This window comes from Taudactylus pleione, unplaced genomic scaffold (genome assembly GCF_031769625.1).
Source record: "Taudactylus pleione unplaced genomic scaffold, aTauple2 ptg000135l, whole genome shotgun sequence".
NCBI lineage: Eukaryota > Metazoa > Chordata > Amphibia > Anura > Myobatrachidae > Taudactylus > Taudactylus pleione.
The window spans coordinates 3731472-3747138 of record NW_028284537.1 but is presented as its reverse complement, the minus strand read 5'-3'; positions in this window follow the sequence as shown (position 1 = coordinate 3747138).

Below are 15667 nucleotides of genomic sequence, written 5' to 3'. Positions count from 1 at the left end.
AGGAGCAGCAATTAGAACCAGCACTGACGATCCCTGCTTCCCGCAAGGTGAGACGCATTAGTGGTTGCAGCGTCTGAGGAGGAGGAGGGACTCCTGAGGAGTGAGGCCTGGGGGAAAAAGGCAACATGGGCACCTAATGCTTTCTCCCAGCCCTACCTTCCCTCTCCATTGCAGAAAGACTATGCCTGGGGTTCCCAACCACGGTCCTCAAGGCACACTAACAGTCCAGATTTTATGGATAGCCATACTTGAGCCCAGGTGACTTAATTAGTACCTCAGTTATTTTGATTTAACCATCTGTGCTTAAGCATGGATATCACTAAAACCAGGACAGTTAGTGTGCCTTGAAGACCGAGGTTGGGAATCACTGGACTATGGACCTCATTCAGAGCCGGACGCTATTTGCGCTCGCTCGTTCAGAAAAAAGGGGTGGCTATTCAAATGAACCGTTCGCTCTTTGTGGTCTGTTCACGCCTCCAGGTCTGAACGAGCGAACAAAACATGCGGTCGTTATTTGGAAAAATACGCCCCCTGGCCGCTCGCATCCTACGTCATGTCCGCTATTTATTAGATTAATTGAGTACATCGACCAGAGTATGAACTGCTCGCTATTCTTGGTGTTGGTTTTTCCTACCGCAATCTTGCGAGCAGTTCTGACTATAAAATAACTCAGTGACGTGGTCAATGACGCTGCTGTATTAATTATGCACACCCATAAAACGCCCGTTTTGACCTTTAAGCACGCCTGCGTTCGGATCTCCACTCCCCGTTTTCAAGCACCTTCCCCTGTTATCACCCACATACGCCTCCTCATGTCACTCAAAATAGCAGGCATTCGCTATTTAGCGAACAAATGATTTTCGGCCGCACTGACTGGTTCGCGCATGCGTATTACGATCCGTACGCATGCCCAGTTGTGCAAACATCGCTCGGAACGAACAAGCGGCCGCTTACGAGCGGCTCTGAATCAGGCCCTATGCTCATACCACCTCCTTATACAGTATCCTCATGGTAGAGTTGGCCATCGACCATCAATGGTTTAGCAACCATCGATGGTCTAAGGCCAATGTTGAGTGTTTTCACCATGCGTGGCAAGCCACCAATGGTATAATATAGATGGCTGAGCCTAATGGTGAATCGCAAATGCGTTTTGCACATAAGCGGGTGTCGATTGCGCATATGCAAAAAAAACAAACCTTTGATGGCTCACCATCTAGCTGTACAATGGTGTAAAACCATCTACCGTCATAGGCGGAGCCATCGATGGTCAACACTACCTCATGGGGCCTGAAGCAGGGGAAAAAGCTGAGACTAATTGCAGTGACATCACCGGCCCCGCCCCTCTGTATGAATCAACCAATCCACACTGAGTATTTCTAGTCTGGCAATTTATTATTATTACCAGTTATTTATATAGCGCACACATATTCCGTAGCGCTTTACAGAGAATATTCGGCCATTCACATCAGTCCCTGCCCCAGTGGAGCTTACAATCTATATTCCCTATCACATGCACACACACTAGGGGTAATTTGTGTTGGGAGCCGATGAACCTACCAGTATATTTTTGGAGTGTGGGAGGAAACCCACGCAAGCACAGGGAGAAAATACAAACTCCACACAGGTAGGGCCGGGGTGGGAATCGAACCCACGACCTCAGTGCTGTGAGGCAGTAACGCTAACCATTACACCATCTGTGCTGACCATCTAGCAATCTGTCAGTCACTGTCTGCACGGTGAGCATATTTATTTGATTTAAATCATTAACTTTAGTAATAAACAGACTGCGGTGTTACTTGCGTCTTAAAATATATTGTAACTAAATATAACACATGCTTACTTCAATTTTATCTGTTACAAAATCTTTGCATTGTGGGACTGAAACCAGATGTGGACGCAGTGCCGATATTTATGCAGTTAAACGATTATCGGTCGACTGCGCATGTGTCACAGTCGCACTGCACATGCGCCAAGGTGCCTTTGAGCTGCTGCTCGCAATGAGGATTTAATCGCGAAGTGATTGACATTAAGGCACCGTTTGGGGGCGGTTTACGGGGAGTGACGTCAAAAACGCGGGCATGTCGTGACCGTTTTCGGGGTGTGTATCTGCCTGCATCTGAGATCCCGTACGCTGAAAATATGGCGCCAAAGTCTCACTTCCTCCGCCATTCTGAGCGACCAGAGGGTTACTGAGATGGACGATTATCGAAGGACCTGCGACCGCCGCTGCGTTTTTCTACACAGTTGCTTGGATCTGCATAGCCGCCGGTGGGCGTCTCAATACATTCACAGGTGCCTGCATTCATTAGCATATTTGCGCGCAGCTGCAGCGTGCGGGATAGCAGCGGCGATTGCATTAGAGTCCACATGGGAATCGGGCCCTGTGCACAGTACTTGTGGGGTCTATTTACTAAGCTGTGTTAGGAGACAGAGGGCCTGATTCAGACCCGCTCGCGAGCACTGAGTGCTCGCAAGCGGGTCGATGTTGGCCCAGTGCGCTTGCGCACAACGGAGGCGGCTCTGTCGTGTGCATGCGCGAGACCCGGATAGTGACGGGCAAGCCGTCGCTCCGGGTCTCGCTACAAAGGGGCGTGCTGTCGATGTTGAGTGACAGCACGCGCCCTTTGGTGGGCGTGGCTGCCCAGACGGGTTGCCCATGGGAACGCCTACCATCTAGGGCCGGCCCCACTGACATCACAAGTGATGTCAGTGGGTGGACTTCTTGCTCTGTAAGAGCAAGAAGTCCACTGGGACTTGCGGCAACGAGACCCTACCACAAGGGTCTCGTCGCAAGTCCGATGGTCGCGATGGTCTTGACCATCGCGACCATCATCCTGGCCGCTCGCACTAGCTGTGGGTGGTCACCCACAGCTATGCGAGGGGCCAGGAGGCCGTTCTAAAAATACAATAGGCGGGCACTGATTCAGAGCGAGCGCTCTGAAAAAGCGTCCGGCTCTGAATCAGGCCCAGAGTGAAAAGTGATAAGGTGCCAGCCAATCAGCTCCCAACTGTCACAGCCTGTGAGATAACAGTTGGGAGCTGATTGGCTGGCACCTTATCACTTTTCAGTGTCTCCTAACTGCTTAGTAAATAGACCCCTAAGTCATTTTAAGCAAAAATGTATCACTCTTAATGAAAGGACTCCATGGCCAGTTGCTGTATATGTGCATACTGTACTCTTACATCTAATGTCACTGCGCAGTGCAGAGGGAACCAGCGTTGTGTATAACTGCGCTGCCAGTTCTGACTAGGTATCAGCAGAAGAAGATTAATTAGAAAGTCTAGGGGTCTTGGGATTTATACTGTGATTAATGAGGCTTTAAACCAGCAGTTCATTTGTAAGTCACGAATTAGTCTAGCCCATCAAAAAAAAAAAAAAAAAAAAAAAATCCAACTTTTTTTCATTTTTTTTTAACCTCGGAGGTGGCAAATTAAAGGAAGACAAATGTGTCATTATTACATTTACCCCATCAAATACAGGTAGAGCTTTCGCTTGGAAATCAAAAGTTATGTTTTTGCAATGATTTCACATATTTTGGCATTGGATCGTAAATCATTTAGCACAAATGCGCTGTAAGCCGTGGCAGCCAATCAGGTGTTAGTTGCTTATTGAGCTCTCCTGAGTTCTTCTGTACATTTTGTCTGTTCTCCTAAGCTCTGGGAACAATACGGAATGTGATGCCACAGGTTCAAGGTTCCTTTTAAAGGTTTCCCGTACTTTTGAGTAATCAGATTCAACAATCAGGACCAGACACAGATCTGCAGTTTTACATCTCGTTTATTATTATTATTATTATTATTATTATTATTATTATTATTATAATTATTATCATACAAGCATTTTAAGAATAGAGGGCCTGATTCAGACCCGCTGGCAAGCGGGTCGATGGTGGGCCAATGCGCATGCGCGGCGTGCGCAAGCCCCGTAGCGAGTGAGAAGTCACTCGTTTCGGGGCTCACAACAAAACAGGGCGGCTGTTGATGTTGATCAACAGCTCGCCCCGTTTTGTAGGCGGGGAGGGGGGGTTGCTGTACAAACAGAGGCCTTCCCGAAGGAACGCCTGCCGTTTGTGGGCGGCCCTACTGACATCACTCGTGATGTCAGTAGTGGACTTCCGGCTCTATTACAGCAGGAAGTCCACTTGGCATTGCGAGTGCTGAGACCCTACCAGAAAGGTCTCCTCGCAATGCCGATGGTCGCGATTATCACCCACAGCTGTGCGAGCGGCCTGGAGGCTGGAATTTTATAGCGTGCACCTCTGAATCAGGCCCAGAGACATGAATCAGCTTAATAAGTAAGAGCATTATGTAGCTATTCAGTAAAGGCTTACCATTCACAGGGCCTAATTCAGAGACTTACATAAATTCAATATTTACATAAATCTCTGATGTATGCAGATCTGCGCTGCACTGTGCCTGTGCCAATCTGTTTCTGCAATATCGCTCGCGGTACCCCAAAGGCTGCAGCCTGACTGACATGCTGCTGGAGGTTGGGTGCGCGAAGGGCAGCGTTCCAGAAAATGGGGGAGTGCCACATTGCTGCACCAGGGCCTCTACTTGTCTCCAACTTCAGAGACTAAGTAACCTTGCAACTCTCTCAGTATATATATATATATAATATATATATATGTATGTAGCGGTAACAGCCCAGAGGCTGCAGCTAAAAGTAAAGTTCGAAAGTTCGGCATAACTCACCCCCTCCCCTGACATCTCAAGACCCTGCATGGGGAGATCAAGCTTTCTCTCTTTGGTTCTCATCAGAAGCTGAGACCTAACAAATGGTAGGAGGGGTGTATACAGCACAGAGCAGATGGATAGGGGTGATCCTGGGGTGTCAGTGAAGGCGACTGTCCTAATGATGGGTGGGGGTGTTAAGTGGTGGCTGCATTGTTCCCAGTTTGGTATGCAGTGAAATGGGATGGTGGGCACTGGGCTGAATGAGGGGTAAAAGCTGGGGGGGTGATATATGAGAGGGACACTGGGCTGGATGGGGGGATGACTGGGCTGGATGTGAATGGGGCAGTGAGATGGGAAACAATAGGCTAGAGAAGGAATGAATAGGGGGACACTGACTGGGCTGGCTGGGGGGTTCTGGGTGAGGGGGCAGTGGGCTGGTTAGGGAGGGAAGGGGGAGACACTGAGCTGACTGAGTGGGAAACACTGGGATGGGGGAGTCAGTGAAGTGGTGGGAGACACTGGCTGGAGGAAGGGGATATACTGCGACGGGGTGAGTTGTTGGAATCAGGGGGGACTTAGCTGGGGGAGAGGGGGTCACTGGGCTTGGGGGGATAGGAGCACTGACTTGGACTTTTTGCTGTTAGATCATCATGCCTGGCCCAGCACACCCACAGCAGCTTCCTGAGCAGCTCCTCCAGATCAGGCCGCTGCTTCTGCTGTGGGCAAGTGGAGAAGTTGACCCTAGCAACTAGCAGCATCTACTTATCATTTTATAGAATATGCTTGATAGATGCTAGCTAGAAACTGATTGGTTGCTATGGAGCAACTTCTCCACTTTTCCACTTCCTTTCACTAGAAGGAGAGCCTGCAGTGGTCTGGTCTCATAAATGGACTCAAGGTTCAGCACATTCTTATCAAGCTGCTGACGTGGAGTATGAATGTTAAAATTAAATCATTTCCATTTATACCAGAGCTTTGGACTGAAACTGTGCAGAAAGTGAATATCCCCAGAAATGGTGGACACCACTGAAATAAAGAAACAACCTGTAGTAGCAGCCTTTAATATTGAAATGGAGCCTGCAGCCGGACAACCCGACGCGTTTCATCAATGTGACTTTATCAAAGCAATATCTACTAATTTATATGTTCAAAGAACTACTGTGCTTTCCCATCAGTCTACACTGACTTTATTTGTGCAAATATTGCAATTTTGGTAAGTTTATCACAAGCATGAGCATTGCAAACCCCCACAGGACCCTTTTAGCCACATACAGATTTGTAAACTGGTGGTGATAACAAAAGGATCGGCTTTCCCGCTATGCATTTCTGTGGATGTGTCACTTTACACAAATTCAGAAATACCTTCCTGGAAAGCAGCGAGCAGACCAGTCCTGATTTCTGCCGCCCAAGCCATTCTATTTGTGTATTCTGGCTACATCACTTTCCGGTGTTTTGGGTCAACTGATGTTGCCCAAAGTGGCTTCAATTTTCAGCTTGGAATCTTGGGAGATATGTGGAAAGAGGAGGGGGTGTGGGCTGAAACCCTCCAATTCGTTTATATGTTGGAGTAGCCTAGGGAAGTAACGATAGTCCTTTCTCCCAAAGTTCTTGTAAAGCATCTGAGAGCTAAAAGTATTTGTCAGAAAGTGAAACGCGTCACACAACCATACTGCTACCTGTACTGTCCTCAGAGGTATAGATTAAACCTGATATTAGTCAGGGAAAATCCACCATAAATAATACAATAATAATATTATGTAAAGCTGTCATATAGTCACATAAATAGTCCCCTTTGTAATCCAGAAAATTTAGTCATTCAAAGGAAAATATCCAATTCCGGCAGAAATAAGCAGCAGGTGATGCCTCTGATGATTGCAGACACCTGAAGTGGACATAAGAACATTCCCACAGGAAATACACGTGGTTAATGAATTCATGGTGTTGAAGATCTGATGGAATCAGGATTGGATATTTTCCTTTGAATGACTAAATTTTCTGGATTACAAAGGGGACTATTTATGTGACTATATGACAGCTTTACACAATATTTACCTGCCTTAGGGGGTCATTCAGACCCGTTCACGAGCAAAGGACGCTCGCAAACGGGTCGATGTTGCCCCACTGCGCATGTGCACGACGGAGGGAGGGGTCTCGCACCAAAGGGGGCGTGCTGTCGATGTTGATTGACAGCACGCCCCCTTTGGTGTGGGCGTGCCGGGGGCGTGCCTGCCAGACGGAGGCGTTCCCATGGGAACGCCTACCGTCTGAAGCCGGCCCCACTGACATCACTAGTGATGTCAGTGGGAGTGATTTTGGCTCTGATAGAGCCAAAATCACTCCAGGGCTTGCGGCAGCGAGACCCTACCGCAGGGTCTCCGTCGCAAGCCCGATGGTTGCGATGGTCAAGACCATCATCATGGACGCTCGCTATAGCTGTGGGTGGTAACCCACAGCTATGCGAGCGTCCATGAGGACGCTCCAAAGAAAGGTAGGAGGGCCCTGATTAGGAGCGAGCGCTCTGGTCAGAGCGTTCAGCTCTGAATCAGGCCCTTAGTCTAAAAGCACTGTGACAGTTTGGTATGTATTATGTACTGTAAGTGTACAATAGTGCCTTAATTATACAGCAATACACAATATGAATCATGCTCCATTAGTATATTGCTAGTCATGCAATGCATATACCTGTGTAATGCCTGTTCGGTCACCAAAATGCACCAAAATGCATGTGCACCAATGGGTGGGGCATAACAGAGCTGGGGGGAGGGGGCATGGGACTGAGCAGAGGGCAGGGTGGATGTTACAGAGCAGAGGGGGCGGCAATGGAGCAGGACTAAGCGGTGGTGAGGACAGAGCAGAATATGTAAAAATTGACCATGCCTATTGCAATACATCTCCTTGTTATACCAAAAATATTTTCATATTTTGCATATTATATGATATAACTAGCTGAAATACCCAGCGTTGCCCGGGTTTAAATCTTCAAGTTATTAAGTTAGACCAGGATCCAACTGGACCACCTCGAGTTTGGATTCATCCCAATCAGTACAGGGGTGTCTGAATGCATAACCAGACAGACCAGTGAATCTTATTTATAAGATATGAAAAATGTGAAAAAAATATTTTTGATCTGCAGCTCGACTTCATCATGACCCTCGTAAATCTAAAGGTGTTATCCCAGAGAATGGTACCCCTGAGCATCCTCTGCTGGATGCACCCCTGCAATCCTCCAGGCCTTTTTTTTTTACCCACCTCGGGCATCTACAAAGAAGATGAGGCAACGTGTGAGGAGGAGAGGCCATCACGGAGGCTGCACAGCCCCTACAAGGAGAGGGGTAGTAATAAAGCAGTTTATTTGGGCAGCCGTGGAATGGCCACTGGCCAGGAAGTCCTCTCACCCTTCTCGGCTCCAAGCCGCTAAAAGTCCCAGTAAGGCCTATGGCCAATCCACCTCTGAGTGTAATTGCCTACGATTTATTTGGCCAATCGCTTCACTTCTAATAGTCACTGTCACTGGATACAATCAGAAAATGGCTTAACCCCTCTGCACCCCCACCTAACCCAAACCCCTCCAACTGCCTAAACATTAAGCCTGTTCCTATCGTCCCCCTCCATGTTAACTCTGACCTTCTTCCCTGCGGCCTAACCCACTGTACTCTAACTCCACTGTAATCTAACAACCCCCCTTTGCCTACAGCTTCATAGCAGGAGACAGAGGGCAGAACAATGCAGTTGACAAAAGTAGGCACCAGGGACTGGTGCCAGGGAAAGGAGGCATAAGCACGTACGCAGAGCACTAGCTCACATTGGATGGGACGCTCTATGCTGAAAAGCACCGTCAAACCCCCGATAATGGCGTTTTGACCACAATTCCCATATGCACCAAGCTCAGGAACGTGAAACTTTCCGGAGTTTGAACCCGATGGCCAACGCCATCTATGGATGGCGTTGACTAATAGAAGCCTATGGGATTTCCTTTCTGAATTTCCCTGTGAGGAAGCCAATAGGGTCCCTCCCAGGGTTCCCCGTGGCTCTCACATGTGCTGGCTGACAGCCACACATGCACAGAAGGACTCCCCGGTCATAAACCCAGAATACTCCACAACTCTTACCGGGAGAGCTGCTCTTTGCTAAAATCTTCATGCAAACGACGTAACTAAACACCGGTATGCATGCGATCATTTGCAGTATGCATCGCACCCAAATGTGATGCTTGATGCGTCCTGCCCATACAGTTCTATCAATGATGAATTGTGCTCAACAGTAAGTTTTTACTTCTACTGTAACTCTCCTCCGCTGTAAGAATGAGAGAGACATCCTTTTTTCTTGGGTGATAAAAGGACATTTGTCAATTGTATAAATTGTTATAAAAAAAATATACTGTAAAGTTTATTTTTGCACTAATATTGTATTGTATTTCCCACTTACGGTGTACCACTAAACAGCGGCAATGCTCAAAGTAATACAATCAGACATACTGGTCTCTACCTGTGTTCTACATACTTACATTATGCTACTGTACGTCTTAGGGCCTGATTCAGAGCCGGACGCTATTTGCGCTCGCTCGTCCAGAAAATAGGGGTGGCTATTCAAATGAACCGTACGCTGTTTGCGGTCTGTTCACGCCTCTATGTCTGAACGAGCGTACAAAACTTGCGGTCGTTTTTTTGGAAACTACACCCCTGGCCGTTCGCATCCTACGTCATGTCCGCTATTTATTAGATTAATCGAGTACATCGAATAGGGTATGAACTGCTCGCTATTCTTGTGGTTGGTTTTTGCTACCACAATTTTGCGAGCAGTTCTGGCTTAAAAAAAACCCAGTGACGTGGTCAATGACGCTGCTGTTTTAAATATGCACACCCATAAAACGCCCGTTTTGACCTTTAAGCACGCCTGCGATCGGATCTCCACTCCCCGTTTTCAAGCACCTTCCCCTGTTACCACCCACATACGCCTCATTCTGTCACTCAAATTATCAGGCATTCGCTATTTTGCGAGCACATGAATTTCGGCCGCACTGACTGGTTCGCACATGCGTATAACGATCCGTACGCATGCGCAGTTGGGCAAACATCGCTCGGAGCGAACGAGCTGCCACTTACGAGTGGCTCTGAATCAGGCCCTTAGTTGCCTAGTAAATATGATTTTTTCTGCATTTGCTTTTTAATGGAGACTTGAATGATCTTAATGCTAATTATATTTAAACGAGACTTGAAACATAAATTACCAGCAGAATTTACTTGTCAGCGTTTTTTTGGTTGCTCCTCATTAGGACTCCCCTAAATGGATCATTTTATGGGCAAGTTCAATTGCAAATGTATTTAATTTATACGTAATTAAAATAAATATGTGGTAAGATGTTACTGGGGAATTGTAATATATATTCCCAGGATAGCTTCAAAAGACTGCTAACTTCTTCTATAGCAAAATAATCCCAAAAGGTTTCCTGAGGTACAGGGGGGAGATTTATCCATATTCCTAAAAAAGAGAGTAGAAGTGTTATAGTAGCCAGTCATATTCTGTCTATCATTTTCTAGAATGTACTAGATAAATGTGATTGGTTGCTTACTTCCACTCTTCCTATTTAGAAGTTGTGATAAATCTCCCTCAGAGTATCAGCAAAAAGGTTTGTCTATTTCATTATTCTACAGCAGACCTGGCCAAAAGGTAGATCGCGATCTACTGGTAGCTCATGGGGCATCCATCTGTAGATTGCGGCCAAATTAATTAAAGTAAACCTGAAACGGCTCCTGGAGCCTCAGAAGCCCAGCTCCCAGTAGTGCAGCGCGCGGGTAATGTCATGACATCACCCATGTGCTGTAAGGAGCCCACCGAACATAGGGCCTGATTCAGAACCGGTCACTATATGCGTACGCTTGCTGGATGTGTATGCAAATTTGTCAAAGTGACGCCACGGGAAGCAAACGCTCGTCGAGGCATAAGCACGCCCATCATGTCTTAGCGAGCGGCCACTTTGTCTGAGCATACGCCCAGTCGCACAGGCAGAGCCGCCCACCAGCACACGTCATCTCCAGGAAGTGTATTAAAACATTGGTACATCGAGCACCATCGGATGCTAACGCAGTGCTTGCGGTTGCTTTACCCTACCGCAAGCACTGCGAGGAAATCAGTGTAAACAAATGGCTGGTGATGTGTACTATGACGCTGCCTGTTAATTATGTACGCCTCAAAAACGGCGTTAGAACACTCAGGCACGCCTGCGTTCGCAAATCCAGCCCCCCGTTTTTACTGGAGTGCCCCTGTTACCGCCCACAAACGGCCTCTCCTGTCACTCACTCTGCTGGGCTGGCTGTGCTGGGCGAGTGAGCGGTCTATGAACGCATTGTGTAGTTAACGCACGCGCACTGCGATGCATACGCATGCACAGATTAGCGAACATTGGCAATAGCGAGCGCACTGCTCATAGCGACAGGGTATGAATCGGGCACATAGGCTCATCACAGCGCAAAACAAATCCCCGGACTGAAAGCAGCAAACTTTTTGCAAGTGCCGGAGCCACTCCGGGAGGTAGTGTGTGGGGAGTGATTGTGTTATATGTGCTGTAAAGGGGCTGCAGGGTGACACTGCCGTGGCACAGCCTCCTCCTGCTGTGGTACCGTGCCACCCCAAGCACAGGCTCCCCACCGCACACACCGACACTGAGTGACTGACTGATATATTTTTTAAATCAGACATCTCGTTATATTATTAAGCACTGGAGATAATTACAGTTTAATACAAGTTTATGGTATGGAGGAGGGGGGATGTAAGAGATTGCAGATTTGTGGCAACTCTGTACAGCTAAAAAAGACTGGATGTATTTTTGTTATGTTTTATTCTTTGTGCTTGTGTTTTTCGTTTAATAGTACTGTATTTTATGTATGTGAGAGCTTTTGGGAAAACAAAATCAGTGCGCTTGTGTGAAGCATAGAGCCTGTGAACCTGATACAGAGGTGTGCTTTATATATGCCCGGCTGTGATTTCTTACAGATTTATATCTGCAAAAATAAGCAGTCACCGTCTATAATGCCAGAGATCCCATCAGCATCTGTGATGGCCATTGTATAGTTAGGAGGTTTCGCAATAACAAAAATAAATTGCTCAACAGCGCAAACCACCTATGAATCAGGCCCACTGACGCTGGTAGATCACCGCTAAGTAAGTGAACAAAAAGTAGATCCCAGGTCACAAAAGTCTGGCCACCCATGTTCTACAGCTTAATGGCATTAGTATTCTAGCACTAGATATTCCCCATATATGGTTAGAGCACAGGTTCTCAAACTCGGTCCTCAGGACCCCAAATAGTGCATGTTTTACAGGTCTCCACACTGAATCAAGTGAAATAATTAGCTCCACCTGTGGACCTTTTAAAATTTGTCAGTGAGTAATGATTACACCTGTGCACCTGCTGGGTGACCTGCAAAACGTGACCTGTGTGGGGTCTTGAGGACCAAGTTTGAGAACCACTGAGTTAGAGGTAGGTAGGGGGTCTTTAAAGTATAACTGCCTCATACACACAGTGGATTCGGATGGTCATTGGTGGGTTAACCATCCATGGTGCCGTTGGTTTTAAGCATTGATGATATAAAACCATCAATGAGAAACCACTGATGGTTTGTCCCAATGATGGACAGCTCTGTGACAAAGGGCCGTATTCAATTTGGAGCGAAATGTCGGAATCAGCGATAATTTATCGCCGATGACGTCATTTTCGCCTATTTCAATTATCCCCGTATTCAATTACATTGACTTTTCGCAGGTGCGAAAAGTCAATGTAAAAAAACGGGGATACTTTTCACCAGCCTTTTGTTGGTGAAAAAAAGTGAAGAATTGGGGTTTAGGGGTGCAGGCTTTAAAAAAATAGCCTGCACCCCTGGAAAAGGTCCCTAAAAATAATCTGTGTTGAAAAAAGGTTAAAAAAAAAAAATAGAGACACCCCAAAACAATAATAAAAATGTTGGGATTTAAAAAAAAAATAATTAGGGATCACACTTCTAAATGAGTGGAATGGGGTCCAGAGGGGTTCCCTTATATGCGGCAGGTGTTTTCTACATTGTGGGAGTAGCGACAGGTGCATTTTAGCAGAATTTTTAAAAATCATTTAAGGGACTTAAAAATATGCTTGCACCCATTGTCATGTATACTAAATTTGATGGGCATAGTTATTTTTCCCCAAAAAAACTTCTAAATGCTCTTCTGCATCACCTTCTTCCAAGCCGCATTTATGCACCTGCCGTGGCTATTTATAAACCAACTTTCTTCTGCAGGCAAAAATGGGGATACCCATAGTGATCCCCCAGGTCTGGACATCTTTAGGGGGATCCTAGGATTATTTACTGGATCCTAGGATTATTTCGCAGATCCAAGTTTCGCCGGTTTCCGATTTCGCCTACTTTGAAATTGAATACGGGGAATAGCGGGCACGAGCGCGATACTTTTCCGCCTGGAAAACAGGAGAAGGAGGCGAGAAGTCCAGCAGGCGAAAAGTTTGGACTTCTCGCCTCAAATTGAATACGGGCCATGGTGGGCCAATGAGGGAAGGGAAGCAGGGTTGAGTGTCATGAGGAGGTGGGGCTAAGCATCTTGATCGCTGTGCTGGGGAAAGAAAAGAAAAATCACTGCATCAAAGGCGGAGAACTATCTGATCGCCGCCATCGGTGGAAAAACCATCGACCATCAGTGGGAAATCATCAGTGGTTATTAACCATCAATGGTTGATGGCCATCCCTCCAGTGGAGGAGATTACTTTGAAAATTAGGTCTATTAATGCATTAACTAGCATACATCCAATCTATCCATATTTAGATGGGACATTCCTGATTCTCGGGACTTGTCTCCTTGTCTCAACAGCTAGAAGGTTTGTCCAGACCAAAGGGAAGGTTGCTCTGCTCTGCAAAACTGGGTAGTTGTGTAGTACTAGAGGTGCTGGTAGCAATGGAGAAGTCTCCAGGGGAAGGAATGGGCATTGGGGGCATTCCAATGCTTCCAGAAGCTCTAGACTTGCTCCTGGGAAATGTGGCCATGTTCCATCAAGATGTGATCATGTCCTAAAGGGACATAGTCATACAGCCTTTTGGAGGGGGCATGGGTGTGTGCTAATTCAGATAAGTTGAAGAGGTACAGGATGAGTCAGTGCATTATGAATATGCCTGATGAAGTGTAATGTACATGGCCCCTACCTTCTGTAGTTGGTACCTTACCTAATTTTTTGTATGGTGAGTCTATGGTGCTGATTCAGACACAATGCCGAAGTTCAAGTAACTTGGTGATTTTTTGAGCAATGCATCTAAATACCTAAAAAGTCCCACGGTGCATGCGCCACATCTGTGCCTGCATTCAGAGTCGCAGGACCTATTGAGCCGCACTGAATCTGGAATGCATTGGGCATTCCTGGGCGGTGACTGGGAGGTGGCAGATGCACAAACATATTCCGTCTGATGGGCGTGTTATGCGAGTGTGGCGCAGGAGCGGTTTCACTCAGATGCTTAACTGCGTACATTGGAAGCCGTACTCTGATGGAGATCCTGTACCCGGCATGGGGTTGGTGCTTGCCCCCATGGTGTTACCGATAGTTGTGACTGCACCCTGCACAAACAAATGACAAAAAAAAAAGAAAAATATAAAAATATACTGCTTACATTTACAACCCTATTAGTAATTCAAATGGGTTAGGTACGAGATACCGGCACTCAAGATCCCGGCGGTCAAAATACAGACGCCGGCATCCCGGCAGGGTTAGGACACCGTCACCTTTCGGTAGGTATCCTAACCCTTCTCCTACCCCTAACCCTAACTCTCCCTCCCCGGTGCCTAAGCCTAACCTCCCCCCTAGTGTCTAAACCTAAATTCCCCCTAACCGCTACTTACCTTTGGGATGCCAGCGTCGGGATTCTGACAGGTATTGGGTTTCCCGGCGCCAGTATTCTAATCACCGGCATCCCCTTTGTTGGGTTATCGAAGCCCATTCAAACATAAAATAAATTACAGTACATATATTAGGTATCACTATCTCCAAAGAAATAATGAGGACTGTAATGAGGGACATGAGACCAGTGCTGCCACCCAGGGGCACAAAGACAATTTAGGTGACCCCCGATGGTACCCTATTCTGGCTTGTGGAGTACCTGGAGAGGCACTGCACTAGCTAAAAGCCACAGGGCATATCCTACGTTCGCACCCGGCATCTCCCAGCTCTGCCAACACTTTTCTGTGACATCATTGGTGGTACTGGCCCAGGGCTCTGCAGCTAGCTGGTGCCAGTTTTAATTAAATTAACTCCATAGAAGTGACAAGAATGCAGAATCTTACGAAGAGTATTTCCCCTAATTGGCATATTTTTACCTACAGTATATAACGTACTTAAAAAAAAAAAATTTAAATTAGAAAAAAAAGTTAGTTTGAAAAAAAAACACTTTTTTTTTTTGCAGGAGAGAAACTATCTCAAAGCAGATTATTACCTGTCACATTGTTCACTAATTCTCAGCTGACATCACAGCCCTGCTTTGCAGGATAGCGAAGGATCATTTATCATTTGCTAATCCGCATCTGACTTCACACTAAACTACAATCAGCTGTCATTAATTATTCAGATCAATTGCAATTAACTTTAAAGCAGATTAATTCAGGAATAAAAACACTGGCAACATGCACTTACGTAACACTCAGAGGCTTGTACATTGCACTAAAAATGTAATGTTCAAAAATCATTTCAAAGTTAAATTGAATTAGAAGAGAAAATGAAGCCTTTGTTAATGTATAAATGTAAAATTACTGTGCGAAAAAGTTTGATTGAAGCGACTTACTTTTTTTTTCATCACAATTTAGGGAGTCATACGCACCAGGTTGGCCTTGCCAGAAATGTACTCCTAACTGGTTTGAATGCACGTTCCATCTGCTCGCTAATGCTTGAAAAGGGCTTTTAAAATATGACAATTGGTTTCTAATGGTCTTGTTTCCTCAGCATTTTAGAAATTCTAATGCAAAGTTAGAT